The sequence below is a fragment of the Nerophis ophidion genome, linkage group LG09 (genome assembly GCF_033978795.1).
Source record: "Nerophis ophidion isolate RoL-2023_Sa linkage group LG09, RoL_Noph_v1.0, whole genome shotgun sequence".
In the NCBI taxonomy this organism is placed as follows: Eukaryota; Metazoa; Chordata; class Actinopteri; order Syngnathiformes; family Syngnathidae; genus Nerophis; species Nerophis ophidion.
This window is the reverse complement of record NC_084619.1, coordinates 25,048,961-25,066,144: the sequence shown is the minus strand read 5'-3', so window position 1 is coordinate 25,066,144 and position 17,184 is coordinate 25,048,961. Positions and strand designations below refer to the sequence as shown.

Sequence of the window (17,184 nt, the reverse complement as noted above, 5' to 3'; positions counted from 1 at the left end):
ATCACCAGATCTTTTCTTTCCTTCCTTGAGGCTTTGGACCACATCTTGGGTGCTGTTCCCCATCCGAAGCCGGCTCTGCCAGACTGTATCTGTCCTACCATCTCCTGGTGTTTCAGCCGGACGATGGACTATATTTATACTATTCACATGTGAAAAAAAAAAACCTATGTGTTTATTGTCTATTGTGAGCGAACTGTGGTGCTGAATTTCCCCCAGGGATCAATAAAGTACTTTCTATTCTATTTTATTCTATTCTATCATGCGTTCGAGTTGTTTTCGTTACCACTATACACCAATACTCATGACAAAGAACACATATCCTTGTTTATTCAGAACAGGGGTGCCCACACTTTTTCTGCAGCCGAGCTACTTTTCAATTGACCAACTCGAGGGGATCTACCTCATTTATATATATCATTTATATTTATTTATTTATGAAAGAGACATTTTTGTAAACAAGTTAAATGTGTTTAATGGTAATACAAGCATGTGTAACACATATAGATGTCTTTCTTTCACGTAGACAAGAATATAAGTTGGTGTATTACCTGATTCTGATGAATTGCATTGATTGGAATCAGACAGTAATGATGAAAACGCCCACATTTTCAAATGGAGGAGAAAAAAAGTTGTCCTTTCTGTACAATACCACACGAAAGTGGTTGGTTTTTGGCATCTAATTCATGCAGCTTCCATACACTTTACAAGAAAAACATTGGCGGCAAATTCCGTAGCTTGCTTGATTGACATTCACGGCACCCGAGGGTCTTGTGAGATGACGCTGGCTGCTGCCAGTTCATTATTATGAAAAAATGACAGAGAGGAAGGCGAGAAACACTTTTTATTTCAACAAACTTTCGCGCCGTCCCTTCCGTCAAAAGTCTAAAGGCCGACTGCACATTTCCTATCTTCACAATAAAAGCCCTGCTTCATGCTGCCTGCGCTAACTAAATACAGAGCCTCGGAAAACTGGCGTGCACAAGCGATCCCTCAGAAAGCTGGCGTGCACATCACTTGTGCATCACTTGTGCATCACTTGTGCACGCCAGCTTTCTGAGGGATCGCTTGTGCACGCCAGTTTTCCGAGGCTCTGTATTTAGTTAGCGCAGGCAGCATGAAGCAGGGCTTTTATTGTGAAGATAGGAAATGTGCAGTCGGCCTTTAGAGTTTTGACGGAAGGTACGGCGCAAGAGTCTGTTGAAATAAAAAGTGTTTCTCGCCTTCCTCTCGGTCATATTTTAATAATAATGATCTTGCAGCAGCCAGCGTCATCTCACAAGACCCTCCGGTACCGTGAATGTCATTTAAGTGACATCTTGGTGAAGATTGATGATCACTAATTTTTAGGTCTATTTTTTTTTAAAGCCTAGCTCGAGATCGACTGACACACCCCCCGCGGTCGACTGGTAGCTCGCGATCGACGTAATGGGCACCCCTGATTCAGAACATCGAAACTTTAGGATTGGACAAGTATTTGCTCTACATAGCCCCGACAAGATTTGGCACGTTTACACTCGACAAAACTCCCATGCAGTGGGTAAAATCTTAATTGGAATTCCTTTTAAAGTATAAGGCCCCTTCTACACTAAGGTTATCCAGAGTATCTCCCACCTAATCTTATCCTTGTCCACACACACACAAGGCCTCCGTCAAGCATGAAAAAAATGCGCGCGTCATAGTCACCTCTGACCTGGAAGTGTATCCTTCCTTACCCTGTATTTCAATGTAGACTATTGCCACATTTCTTTTAACAGTAAACCTTGCTTGCCTCACCATCAGAAGCTGTCAAGACTATTGTAGTGAATCACAATACATCATACATGAATCATATCTTTAATGGACGTGTGAAGGTAAACAATGTGATAAAGAACATTTTACAACAACCGACAAAAGGACACTGTGCTTGTAGGCTGAACTTGGTGGTCGTACTTGACGGCCGCAAACCCCTTCATGGCTTCACAATATTTATGGAGTACAAAACTAAACGTTGAGTAATACTCGACATACGTCGCGGACAACAACTGACAGTCGGCTTCGCCAGTCCAAATGCATTCGCTATTTTTCGTAGTCTTCCCCTGTCCACGGGAGCCCGCATTGTCGTTTTCTCTCCTTTGACAAGAGGGACAACGTTTTTCACTAAATAGAATCACTGCTGACTTGGACATTTGAAAGTTCTCTTCCCATTCCTCTGACACAACACACTCGGTGACAAACATATCCCACCAGGCTGCCGTTCTTCCACGCCTTATCCAAAACCGTCGCTCAACATTGCTATGTTGCCGTCTGAGATGTCTTGGACCCAAAATAGCTGCAATTGCCCGTTTCCTTCTCTTAAGGTATTCATGTGTGATTTCCAAAAGCGCCTGTACTTGTACAAAAAAGGAGAAACACTAGCATGTCTGGATGATTTGCCTTCATCTTTCTAGTGGTTGCCGCTGAGTTACCGAACAGGTTGTTATGAAGCTGGCTGCTGTGGCGCGTTCTTTATGATGTCACTTCCTGTGAGGGGCGCAGTCTTTCTAGCGTCACTTCCTCTCCAAACTCAGTTGGTAAACGATCAATGAGTCCATACAAAGCTAAGAAATAGACGGCGCACTTACCCGTGTAACATTTTGTCCGAGGAGGGGACCTTAAACGGTGATTTGGTTTGGCTGAAACGGGGCTTAGGCTAAATAATTATTTATTTAAGGGGTTATCCGGCTTAGTGTAGACACGCCCTAAGTTACACATGTATCTGGGAGTCTGCCAAATATCTTTTAAATTGATAGATTGTCACATTCATTTTTTGAAACCGCCAACTTCCCCATCCTGGTCGCTGTGATGTGACTCACATCACCAGTCGAGTGGAACCAATCTTGTTTTTTTAGATTTTATGTCACTTCCTATGCTAATTTTATGAATTTCGTCGATTAAAAATACACCTTAACTGTGAAACCTTTTTTTCTGTTTGTTTGTGTAACAAGGTTTCCAACAATATCAATCCTTTTAAAATGGGGTAATTATTTACAAAGTTATGACATTTTTAACCGAAAGATCACACCTCAAATCTTGAGCTCCATTGACTTTATAGTGAAGAGTTTGACTATAAATTAAAGCATTTTCACTGGGTTGAAACAATCATAGCTTTCTTATTATTTATCACAGAAAAATGATAGTTAATATCATTGAATTCATCTTAACAAGTACTCTCTGATAAATAAATAATGTTTTAAAATTTTACACACATACCTACCTGAGGAGATATACAGATGACATCTGTCAATATCAAAATATTATTTTGAATCACTACTATGTTTTTTAAGGTTGATTTTAGCTTTACAAAGGCTACTTTAACACGTCAACAGTACCGTACTGTAGGTAAAGTTAAAGTTAAAGTACCAATGATTGTCACACACACACTAGGTGAGGCGAAATTATTCCCTGCATTTGACCCATCACCCTTGATCAACCACTGAGAGGTGAGGGGAGCAGTGGGCAGCAGCGGTGCCGCGCCCGGGAACCATTTATGGAGATTTAACCCCCAATTCTAACCCTTAATGCTGAGTGCCAAGTAATGGAGGTATAGCCTTTGGTATGACTCAGCCGGGATTTGAACTCACGACCTACCGATCTCAGGGCGGACACTCTACCCACAAGGCCACTGAGGTACTTTATAACCATATATGTAACTCTATAATGGGTATTGTCATGTCTTTGTGGTCATGTTTTGTTTGGTTATGTTCTGTTGGTTTTTGGACTCTTTGTGCACTCTTGTTTGTCATCACGACAACCATTAGTTTCACCTGTCATGTGTTCGAACTCACGCACCTGTCACTGATCATGTCTGTATTAGTCAAGCTTGTAGTTGCCAGGCAGTCGGCCTGGCGTCATATTCAACACTCCGGTTATGACTATACTCAATACTCTGATTTTTCTGTTCATGCCATTGACACATGCTCTGCCAAGTAAGTTTTGTTTCGTTTCTGTAGTTTCTGCCCATGTGTAAGTTTTGTTTTCAAGCCACAGTTTAGTGAGTTTTTTAGTTCATGTTTTAATATCCTAAGTTCTTTTTGCCTCAGCCTTGTGCACACCTTTTGTTTTCACTTTTTATGGTATAATTAAATTATGTCTTTACCTTCACGCCACGACCAGTCCAGTTCCTTTGCATTCCGGGAAAACAAACCTCACCATAGTCCTCGCTACGACAGGTGTAAAACACGTAAACAGTACTGTAGGTACATTGTTATAAATTATGTAAAATTCTTATGGCTATGTACCAGGGGTCGGGAAACTTTTTGGCATGAAAAGCCAAATATTTTCAAATGTATTTCTGTGAGAGCCATATCATATTTTTTAACACTGTATACAACTAAATGCGTGCATTTTTAAGTAAGACCAACATTTTTAGAGTAGAATAAGTATCTTATTCTTTTTAATAACATTGTTATTTTGAAGCCAACCAATAATAAGTAAAATACTTCTTACCATTAATGCGATTTCTTGAACAGATGCGGTAGAAAATGGATGGAAGGATTAAAACGCTTGAGAATGTTTTGTATTTTGAACGTTATTTTTAACACCGTGAATACCAGCAGAATTATTCCTTACTTATCATGTTAAGCAATGTCAGCTAAGATGTATCTGAGAGCCAGATGTAGTCATCAATAGAGGGGCATAGGTTGCTATATAAGGTACTTCAAAACGTAAACAAGTACAGTATAAGTACTTCATTATCATATAAGTGAGTCTCTTGCATGAATACATCCAAACACTTTACTAATATTTGTTATGTGCATTAACAAAGATTAGCAATACTGTATGTAGCCTCTAAACAAGAAATATGTTTTAGCACATTAAACGTCAATGATAGTCCTTTAAAATCAAGGTCAAGGTTTCTTTAATAAATAAATAAATAAATGGGTTGTACTTGTATAGCGCTTTTCTACCTTCAAGGTACTCAAAGCGCTTTGACACTACTTCCACATTTACCCATTCACACACACATTCACACACTGATGGAGGGAGCTGCCATGCAAGGCGCTAACCAGCACCCATCAGGAGCAAGGGTGAAGTGTCTTGCTCAGGACACAACGGACGTGACGAGGTTGGTACTAGGTGGGAATTGAACCAGGGACGCTCGGGTTGCGCACGGCCACTCTCCCCACTGCGCCACGCCGTCCCTACCTGGAGGTAAAATGGTCGTGCAGACATTTGTATTTCAGCGTCAAAACCGAATGAAGCAAACAAACACAAATATAAAAAAACATAAAAATATTTTAAAAAACCCCACAAACAATCACCGGTATACAGACACACACTGTAGATTAATAAAATATAATACCTAATAAACCAACAAAATACTTGCGATTCAAGTGCTATGGTATAATAAATAAATAAAATCACCGTGTGATGGCCTTATTTAAGTGTGTGATGGCAGCAGGTACACAAGTATTCTTACGTCGTTTAGTCCTCCACAGAGGAACAATGAACTGTCAACCAGAGCAATGGAGCTGGAATTCTCTGCGTAAAGGATGTTGGGTGAAGTGGTGAATAATAGAGCTCGCCTTGTGCTGCAGCTGTGTGGCATAGATGTCAGATAGGTTGAGTTGCGGCTCATCTATAAGCTTACCAGCTCACTTTACAATTTGATTTAGTGCAGACTGGATTCTCAAGGACAAACTACCAAACCATGACACTAGGGAGAAGGACAAAATCGATTCAATATATGCCCAATAAAAGAGTGACCACATGGTTCAATCAATGTGGAGACGTGACAGTTTCCTCAGGCAATGAAGATGTTGGTGTCCCTTTTTACACACCGCCTCGCAGTTCATCTCCAATGTCAGCTTTGAGTCTAAGACCGTGCCAAGGTGTACAAGCTGACCTTTGATGACTGTAGAAGGTTTGGCATTGGTGTGGGTTCTAAAATCAATAATCATGTCCTTCGGTTTGGATATGTTGAGCTGTAGGAAAGGATTCCTCACACCAGCTGACAAATTCACTAACAACGGGACCATGGCTGGACTCATTTCCGCTAAGAAGACTGACAATGACCGTGCCATCAGCAAATTTCACTAGCGTCCTGTTAGCAGGCTTACCCTGGCACGTGTTTGTGTTGAAGAGTGTGACAACTCAGATAAAATACTATTCACCTTGACTTATTGAGATCGATTAGTTAAAAATGTAAAATCCAACCAGTCAGATTTAAACTAAAAAAAGAACAACTCTAATTGTCATTTTTGGGACACAATAAAAACTTAAAAATGTCAAATACATATACTCACGATAACCAAAATTATAAGGGCATACTTGCCAACCCTCCCGGATTGTCCGGGAGACTCCCGAAATTCAGCGCCTCTCCCAAAAACCTCCCGGAAGAAATTTTCTCCCGAAAATCTCCCGAAATTTAGCCCGAGCTGGAAGCCACGCCCCCTCCAGCTCAAACATGCACAGTTCGAAGCTTCAATAGGAGGATTGCAGGTGGATCTGACGGCATTTAAAGTCATTTTTAAAAACGACTGCTAATCCTCCTCCTTTTTGACCGGACGACCGCGGAGAATTAAAGTAGGAACACTCCGGAGGCAGAAAGTTCATTAAGAGGGGCGGACTCACCGGCTCTCAGCCATGTTTCCGTCACACAGAGGAAGTCAAGTCCGCGGGAAGTGAAGAAATCCTTCAGGATAAACGTTTTATTTGTCAAAGATCTTGCGTTCACAAGACCGAACCTGGCAGGGGCCAGCACGTCCAAGGGCGCAGCTAATCCAGGTGGGGCCCAACAGGTGGCGGGGGAGAGGACGACAGAGACGAAAATAAACGCAAACAACACAAAAACGAACAGAGCTGACAGCGAGACACGCCAGGCCAAAGCACATACTGGCGCCATCTTCTGGAAACTCGGAAGTGACGTTACTCAAATAGTGAAAGGTAAGTGTTGTTGTTTTTTTAGTAACCATCAAGCACAGTACAGTTAGTAGAACAACTGTGTTTTTATTACTGTGTATTTGATAGGTGCCGTATTTATTTTATTTATATATATAATAAAATAAATATATATAGCTACAATTCAATGAAAGTCAAGTATTTCATACAAACATATATATATATATATATATGTATATATATATGAAATATGTATATATATATATATATATATATATATATATATATATATATATATATATATATGAAATACTCGAGTTGGTGAATTGGTTGTAAATATAGTTCTCCCCTCTTAACCACGTCCCTGCCCAAACCACGCCCCAAACCACACCTGGGGCGGTCATAGCTCGGTTGGTAGAGCGGCCGTGCCATCAACTTGAGGGTTCCAGGTTCGATTCCCGCCTTCGCCATCCTACTCACTGCCGTTGTGTCCTTGGGCAAGACACTTCACCCACGTGCTCCCAGTGCCAGCCACACTGGTTTAAATGTAACTTAGATATTGGGTTTCACTCTGTAAAGCGCTTTGAGTCACTAGAGAAAAGCGCTATATAGATATAAATTCACTTCACTTCACCTCCGCCCCACCCCCGACCACGCCCCCAACCTCCCGAAATCGGAGGTCTCAAGGTTGGCAAGTATGTATAAGGGATTGCCCTGTATGTAGTTAGTAAACAGTTGTGGACAGAAGAAGCCCGAAAGTGATATGTACTTTAGCCGCGCAGCAGTGAGACCTAATCAGTTTTTTGGCGCAACACTGAGAACAGTAAATAATAAATTAGACTTACAGTTGTGTCGATGTCACAATCGATGACTCGCCTGCTGATGGCATCATAGCAGTAAAAAAATGAAATGTGTCCTGTTCACTATCCCTCTGACAGACTCTATCATTATAGGAAATGTCCGTAGGTTTGAAATGGTGGACATGCTTTAGGTGCGAAGTTGATCCTGGCACAGTTTGATTTCCCTCACATGGCCTCGATCTCAAAAGTAGGCCAAGTTGAAGGCAGAAAAGAGGGCAGCATGGCTGACACCCTACATTACTTGCAGGAGCCTTCATGAGATATATTTCTCCCCTTGACCACCGAAAAGTCCATCTATGAGATGTATTGACGCTGTCTCTTTACTTAATCTAGTATTTGTCTGTTGCCCAGACAAGACTGTTCCTATTTCTACAGGCAGTCCTGTCCTCCAGGTTGTCCTCCAGGCTGCAAGGTGAGTCTGTGCTTCCTAAATGACCAAACACTCCCTGGGGGAAACACTAACAATATGTTTTTCCTGCCAGGACATGGAAGGGATCAATTCTCTTTTCTACTCCTCGGTGGTTTCAAAATAAAACGTTCCTCTGGAAAACACCAACAAAAGCAGGGCAAACGTCTTTTTGATGTATAAACCAGCGTTTCAAAGACTTCATAGCTGATTTTATATTGGGAATGTTTATCTTCACCTTTCTTCATCATTCAGTTCAATGTGCAAAAGTCAGAGAGGATTAATGGTACTGATTAACATTCTATTGTGGCGAAATTAATCTCTGCATTTGACCCATCACCCTTGATCACCCCTTTGGAGGTGAGGGGAGTAGTGAACATCAACGATGGCCACGCCATGGAATAATTTTTGGTGATTTAACCCCCAATTCCAACCATTGATGCTGAGTGCCATGCAGGGAGGTAACGGGAGGTATGACTCAATCTTGAACTCACGACCTACCAATCTCAAGGCGGACACTCTAACCACAAGGCCACTGAGTAGGTTGTATCAAGAAGTCTTTTTTTTTTTAAATGATCTCTTTAAAACACGCGGAAAAAAATGCATATCCTCTGAAAGTATGACTTATGATAGCCACAAACTTAAGGATAGTTTAAAAAAAAAAGAATCAGGATACACTAAAAACATAGTTAAAAAGCTAATAGAATAATAAATGAACATTTCACTAGTGTGATGATGCATGAGTTCGGAAATGGATGAATGATTTAAACCGTTTTGAAGAATGGAATGATATTTGGAAAATGCCAATAAGATGCAATAAAAATACACTCAGTCAATTTAAGCATCTTATATATTTGAAGTATTTTACACCTTCACAGATGTTTAAAATCAGTACAGTAGATGTGAAGTGAATTATATTTATACAGCGCTTTTTCCTCAAGTGACTCAAAGCGCTTTATATAGTGAAACTCAATATCTAAGTTACAATTAAACCAGTGTGGGTGGTGCTGGGAGCAGGTGGGTAAAGTGTCTTGCCCAAGGACACAACAGCATTGACGAGGATGACGGAAGCGGGGATCGAACCTGCAACCCTCAAGTTGCTGACATGGCCACTCTACCAACCGAGCGATACCATCCCAGATGCAAGTTATGTATAAAGTGTCAGGCAGCTGAAGGAACTCTAATTCATTTACTGTGGGAATGTCAGTGAATAAGAGTTGTGGTCTGTTGTGAGAATTATCTTGTTTGTCCATCCTAGGCCACCGTAGGTCACATAAAGTGCGCCACCAGACCTACTATTGTTCACCAAGTCAGCTCATTTGTTAGTTTTTTTATCGTCAAGGAAATTACTCCTTGAGTTTTTAAACATTAACAAAATAGAAGATTTTGAAAGAAAAAAAATAACCTAATCACATTTATATCGATCATATTCTGATACTACCCTTGGTATCAACACCACCAATGTATGGATGGATACACGTGTCGTGTACTGACTGAGACAATACTGACACACCAACAGCCGCTCTTATTTTCGACTCTTATTAATCTCTGAGTAAATAATTACTTGTTAAATATCCTTTTTAAAGTTTCTTACTCTTTGCTGTAATATGGTTCCATCTCCACTTCTTAAACTTTGCTAAGCAGTTATTTCTTGGTGTTGTTTAAATCTGTGTTCTAATCTAAGTTTAGGCTTGTCCTCCAGGGATAATGCTACTTTATAACGATAACTAAAATATTATTGTGGGGTGAGGGTGTGATCAGCGTGCTGCAGGAGCAAAAGGTCACCACCTCGGTCAATGGTGTTGAGGGCGGAGCACCATCGACTAGGGGCGGGGCATGTGCGGGACAGAGAGACACAGCTGGCAGGTGATTAGATTTTGCAGGTGGTACGTGTTAATCTAATCAGCTGTTGTCTTTAACAGTGAGCAGCCAGTGAAGGAGAGAGGTGGGAGAAACGGGAGGGACAGACATCTGAAAAGATTGTTCGTTGCATCATATGCGGATTAAAACTCTGTTAAACAGCACGCCTGACTCCTGTGATGTGGTATCCGTGGAACAGGTAGGGAACGACCTCTATAATGATGAAATGCAGTCTGTTTTCCATAATGGAGGTGATTATTATTAAAGGCCTACTCGGTTGGTAGAGTGGCCGTGCCAGCAACTTGAGGGTTGCAGGTTCGATTCCCGCTTCCGCCATCCTAGTCATTGCCGTTGTGTCCTTGGGCAAGACACTTTACCCACCTGCTCCCAGTGCCACCCGCACAGGTTTAAATGTAACTTAGATATTGGGTTTCACTATGTAAAGCGCTTTGAGTCACTAGAGAAAAGCGCTATATAAATATATTTCATATTTCACATACTGAAACCCACTACTACCGACCACGCAGTCTGATAGTTTATATATCAATGATGAAATATTAACATGGCAACACTTGCCAATACTGCCTTTTTCCATCCATCCATCCATCCATTTTCTACCGCTTATTCCCTTTCGGGGTCGCGGGGGGCGCTGGCACCTATCTCAGCTACAATCGGGCGGAAGGCGGGGTACACCCTGGACAAGTCGCCACCTCATCGCAGGGCCTACTGCCTTTTTAGTTTACTAAATTGCAATTTTTAATTTCCCGCGAATGATGACGTGTACGCGTGACGTCACGGACTGTTAGGAAATATGAGCGCTGCACACACACACAGCTAAAAGTTGTCTGCTTTAACCGCATTATTACACAGTATTTTGGACATCTGTGTTGCTGAATCTTTTGTCATGTGTTCAATTAATAATGGAGATATCAAAGTAGAAAGATGGAGTTGGGAAGCTTTAGCCTTTAGACACACAAACACACGATGATTCCTTGTTTAAAATTCCCGGAGGTGAAGCTTTCCCGTGGATCAGAGCGGTCAAGCGAACATGGATCCCGACCGAATGTCAACCAGCAGTTTTCGGTGAGAAAATTGTGGTAAAAAGTCGCCACTTACCGGAGATCAGCTGAGCTTGTGCCGTCCGTACAGCTGCCGTCGACTCCCATGAGACACTGGCCTCAAGACACCCGTGGACACACACTTCCGACTATCAGGTACTATTAAACTCACTAAAACACTAGCAACACAATAGAACAGTGGTTCTTAACCTTGTTGGAGGTACCGAACCCCACCAGTTTCATATGCGCATTCACCGAACCCTTCTATAGTGAAAAATAAAATGTTTTTTTTTTTCAAATTCAAGACAAAGTTGTATGTTTTTGGTAACACTTTAGTATAGGGGAACAAAGTAACAAAGACTTAATTTAGAGTTATTTGGACACTAGGGGAACTTATTCTAAGTAATAAAGACTTCATTTAGAGTTATTTGGTTAGGGTCAGGGTTAGAGGGTTAGAGTTATAATAAGGCCATGCCGAATAAGGCATTAATTAGTACTTAATGACTAGTTAAGAGCAAATAGATTACTCATTTGCATGTTAATAAGCAACTAATTAATGGTGAATATGTTCCCTATACTAAAGTGTTACCATTTTTTTTTACTGGTGCACAAAATGAACCGTGCATTAACATCACTTTGTTCAAACAACAAAACTAAGACAGTGCATAAACTCACAACAAATTACACACCTGCAAATCAATCAGCTGTTTCCGTATAAGTAATATGCCAACAGGGAGAAGTTTGTATTTACACAGAGTCGGGTGTGTTTTGACCTCGGTCGAACCCCTAAGGCCGACTCACCGAACCCCTAGGGTTCAATCGAACCCTGGTTCAGAACCACTGCAATAGAAAGATAAGGGATTTCCCAGAATTATCCTAGTAAATGTGTCTAAAAACATCTGAAGCCGTCCCAATGCAATTGCGTTTTTTTTTTTAACTTGATTTTTTTTTTTTTTTCTAGTCCGTCGCTATCGATATCCTCTAACATGAATCTTTCATCCTCGCTCAAATTAATGGGGAAATTGTTGTTTTCTCGGTCCGAATAGCTCTTTTTGTTGGAGGCTCCCATTAAAAACAATGTGAGGACGTGAGGAGCCCTCAACGGGTGACGTCATCGTCTGCGACTTCCGGTAAAGGCAAGGCTTTTTTATTAGCGACTAAAAGTTGCGAACTTTATCGTGGATGTTCTCTACTAAATCCTTTCAGCAAAAATATGGCAATATCGCAAAATGATCTGGTATGACACATAGAATGGATCTGCTATCCCCGTTTAAATAAGAACATCTCATTTCAGTAGGCCTTTAACGTAGCAGAGCAGCTCCACACTGTGTATGGAGACTCATAATTAGCTGGTAGCTTGTCAGCCGGGGGACTAAAAATAAATTGGTGTCAGCCAGAGGGAATCGGCGTTTGTGATCGACATTAAAAGGTGTTAATTGACAGTGGCCATCACGCCTTTACTGATCCAGGGTTTCAACAGGTATAACAAATGTAATGCCCATGTCATATTGCAGATAGTTAGTAAATATAGTCAAAAGCTTAAAACTGTCTGCGTAGACAAAATTAGAAGCATTTGACCAGGGGTCCCCAAACTACTGAGTGATGCCAACTCAGATGCCGACAGCCCAGCAACCTGCTGCTCCAGCTCTGGACACGCTGACAGCCCGGCCGAACGATGCTCTGGCTTGGGACACGCCTCCAGACCAGCCGCCTGCTGATCTGGTTCCTCCTTCAGCAACTCTTCACATGAAGTCATTTTCTTCATCGTCTTCAGCAGCTCCACCTCCGACGACATCGTCTTCAGCAGCTCCTCCCATGACGTCACCTTCGTCATCGTCTTCAGCAGCTCTACCCCGACGACATCGTCTTCAGCAGCTTTCCCCATGGCTTCGCCTTCTTCTCCATCTCTGATGGCCCGACCCACGGCATCTTTTTTTAATACCTCTGTGTGAACGGCTTCCTGCCGCCATCGTGTGGGTTGCATGGATCATAAACGAACGACATCGCCTTGCACAGGTTTGACTCTTTATTTTTGCAAATAAAAGTCGCTCGCAGTCAGTCGGTCGCCGGTCTCCTTTTCAGTCGCCCGTCTTTCCTGTGCTGGTCTTCGTCGCTCCGTGGCTCTCCGTGGTTCTCCCTCGTCTGCTCGCTCGTCTGATCTTCCGTCTGGTTGTTCGTCTCTCTCTCTTTCTACCTCTGCCATGATTGCTCCTCCTTCTCCCCTTTTATGCTGCAGGAGAAGATGCAGGGATTGAGAGCAGGTGTGTCGTTTACGCACCTGACTCGGATTGCTACGGCGTCGCTCCAGGCGCGCCACGCCTCTCCGCTCCGCCGCACACGTCGCCTCCTTGCCGCCATCATGAGTAGGACCGCCTTTTGTCCTACCCTGCTGTCGGCGTTTTAATGCCATTTAGGGCTTTGATTTTTGCAAAATCCATCCAATGACATTTGATGCTTTTTAATGACCTGCGAAAATCCTCTGATCGGTCACAGATCGATCGTCACGACATTTCACCAAAATATGGATTTAAATATTGAGTTTTGCCTTTGAAACTTACCTCAGACTTTTTAATCTGCTCCTATTTTATCAAAGAGAAATTACAAATGTGGCAATATTGTCAAAAAAAACACGTATGGAAATGCAAAAAAGTCAGCGTGGGTACAGCAGCTTGAAAAAAAAATGTTTGGTGGGAAATTAATTGAGTTGTAGATGCTACAGTAAATGAATAAACAGTGTCTGGGTGAGCAAAAACTGCTAGCAAAACTACACTATATTGCCAAAAGTATTTGGCCACCTGCCTTGACTCACATATGAACTTGACGTGCCATCCCATTCCTAGCCCATAGGGTTCAATATGATGTCGGTCCACTTTTTGCAGATATTACAGCTTCAACTCTTCTGGGAAGGCTGTCCACAAGGATGCAGAGTTTGTTTGTAGGGAATTTTGACCATTCTTCCAAAAGTGCATTGGTGAGGTCACACACTGATGTTGGTCGAGAAAGCCTGGCTCTCAGTCTCCATTCTAATTCTTTCCGAAGGTTAGGTCAGGACTCTGTGTAGGCCAGTCAAGTTCATCCACACCAGACTCTGTCATCCATGTCTTTATGTACCTTGCTTTGTGCAATGGTGTGCAGTCATGTTGAAAGAGGAAGGGGCCCGCTATAAATTGTAACATGGAATTGTCCAAAATGTTTGGTATCCTGGAGCACTCAAAGTTCCTTTCATTGGAACGAAAGGGCCAAGCCCAACTCCTGAAAAACAACCCCACATCATAATTCCTCCTCCACCAAATTTCACACCGTTCTCCTGGCAACCTCCAAACCCAGACTCATCCATCAGATTGCCAGATGGAAAAGTGTGATTGATCACTCCAGAGAACGCCTCTCCACTGCTCTAGAGTCCAGCGGCGACATGCTTTACATCAATGCACCCGACGCTTTGCATTGGACTTGGTGATGTATGGCTTAGATGCAGCTGCTTAGCCATGGAAACACATTCCATGAAGCTCTCTGCGTACTGTAGGTGGGCTAATTGGAAGGTCACATGAAGTTTGGAGCTTGTAGCAACTGACTGTGCAGAAAGTCTTTGCACTATGCGCCTCAGTATCCACTGAACCCTCTCTGTCAGTCTTTGTGGCTGAGTTGCTGTTGTTCCCAAACTCTTCCATTTTCTTATAATAAAGTTGACAGTTGACTTTGCAATATTTAGGAGCGACAACATTTCAAGACTTGGATTGTTGCACAGGTGGCATCCTATGACAGTTCCACGCTAACCCATTCTTTCACAAATGTTTGTAGAAATAGTCTCCATGCCTAAGTACTTGATTTTATACACCTGTGATTAGGACACCTGATTATTTGGATGGGTAGCCGAATACTTTTGGCAATATAGTGTATGTTGCAAAAAATATTTCTTGGTGAGGAAACGATGCTTTGATATATTCTGTGGGGACACTTTAAAAAAAAAAAGTATTCAAAATGAATTAAATCAGTCCGACATGGCAGTACTTGATGTTCCTGAAGTCAATCTTGTGGAGGAAGAACATTTTTGGCTTTGCGGAATAAATGCCTTTGCAGAGGAGCACAAGCTTTTAAAGCCACAGAACTACTTCTTAGACGACACCCACACTGTACTTATATTTGTCTTTCAAGTCATTTTTAACTCACAGTGAGAACCAATATAATAATATATATTTAAGAGAGAGTATTTCCCAATGATGTGCCTAAAAAGTATCCTGTTTTAAAAAAAAAAATTGATTTTGGACATAAAAGTTACATCCAAAGTCATTTTTCATTGTTAGAGTACAGTTTGAGGAGATTAGAGATCATTTGTGCGATAACAGAGGAACAAACACTTCCTGTGCAGGCAGACGTGTCATCTGGCAGCATGACGACTTCTTCAATGTCAGCTCAAAATATCAAGTATAAAAATGACTGGTGGCTTGGTGGAGCGCAATAAGAGCTTGCTACTTATTAATGATCTATTTTGGACCATGCAGGGCTGTGTTATAATTTAATATGCAAAATAGGCTGTATGCCCCAATAGTCTGTAATAATCATTCACTTTTTGTTTATTGCTTGGATTAATATTTGAAATGTTATCCTCATACTTGATCTATAGTTGCTACACACAGTACAAGTCAGGTTTTCAAAATAAAAGCCTGGCAGTATAATAACAGGGTTGCACCACAGTAGGCAGTTATGTTTCTCAATTTTCCCCAATTTTTAAAAATGCAAATAGTGACAGGTTTGTCTTAAATTAAAGTTAAGCTGTGATAGTTTTAGCAATGGAAAAACACTAGAATTTATTTATTCATTATTTTAAGTTCACACAGACATCTCCAAAATGGTTCATTACAAACAAAACTGCAATTGTTGACAGGCTTAACACAGCAGCGTTTCCTCGCATTTTTGTTGGTTTTAAAAAGTTTTATTTTCCTTTATGATGAACTGTCATGGTGTGTGAATGTGAGTGTGAATGCTGTCTGTCTATCTGTGTTGGCCCTGCGATGAGGTGGCGACTTGTCCAGGGTGTATGATGCCTTCCGCCCGAATGCAGCTGAGATAGGCTCCAGCACCCCCGAGACCCCAAAAGGGACAAGCGGTGGAAAAAATGGATGGATGGATGAACTGTCATAGTTATTATTTATTTATTATTTATTTATTAGTGACTATTTATTTATTTACGGACAAACACAGTTTTGTATTTCATTATTGTTTCTTTTGTTATTATCAGAGAGCTTTCTGCAAAAAGGTCATCCTTAGAAGCACACAGCTTATGGACAGGGACCCACAGTTAAATTATACATCATATAATATACAAAATACAATACATATCAAAATCTACCCACCAAATACCCATTTACATTTTCATCCATCCATCCATTTTCCTACCGCTTATTCCCTTTTGGGGTCGCGGGGAGCGCTGACACCTATCTCAGATACAATCGGGCGGAAGGCGGGGTACACCCTAGACAAGTCGCCACCTCATTGCAGGGCCAACACAGATAGACAACATTCACACACTAGGGCCAATTTAGTGTTGCCAATCAACCTATCCCCAGGTGCATGTTTTTGGTCATTTTCATTTATAAGTAAAACTAGACTACAACGGTTCACTCCTGCCCCTGGAAAACCCTCTTATTGGCTTGAAGATCACTTCCAGAAAAATCTATCTTGACAGGCTATGATTGGCTGGCTTGTAAAAAAGAAAACATTTCGTCTTTATAAACAAGTGGTAAACAAGCAGGGCGTACATGCCCACTTCTGCAAACACCTTCTACGATCATGAAATCAACATTGGTTACAAAAATGATTATTTTAAAACATCGATTTGTTCCAGCTGCAAAAACAATTCCCCTTTCTCTTGAATCGTCGTTATTCGCTCACGTCTAGGGATGGGTACTTAATTCTGTACTTTTGTAGGGTCTCCGTCGGGTAATATTGAGTATCAATTTACGCACACTCAAACGGTGCCTTTGGTGCTGTCTCGTCCAGTTGCAGACTTAGCACCGGCTCAAACACATAGTGTGGAAACAAGCACTAAGGCACCACTCAGAGAAGACTCGAAAATATATTGTGCCCTGTCAGTTGGATGACACATCGATATACAGGCTGAGGGGTATATATTTCCCCTGTTAGC

The 17,184-nt window shown here is 41.6% G+C and overlaps 1 protein-coding gene across 1 annotated transcript in view; it reads right to left on the bottom strand.

Moving 5' to 3' along the window:
• Window positions 1–13,055: 13,055 nt before the first annotated feature.
• disc1 (DISC1 scaffold protein) overlaps window positions 13,056–17,184 on the bottom strand; it is a 119,057-nt gene continuing 114,928 nt past the window's right edge. The window contains exon 16 of the transcript XR_009808113.1: window positions 13,056–13,272. The gene's annotated coding sequence lies outside the window, so the exon portion shown is untranslated. The remainder of the gene's footprint in view (window positions 13,273–17,184) is intronic.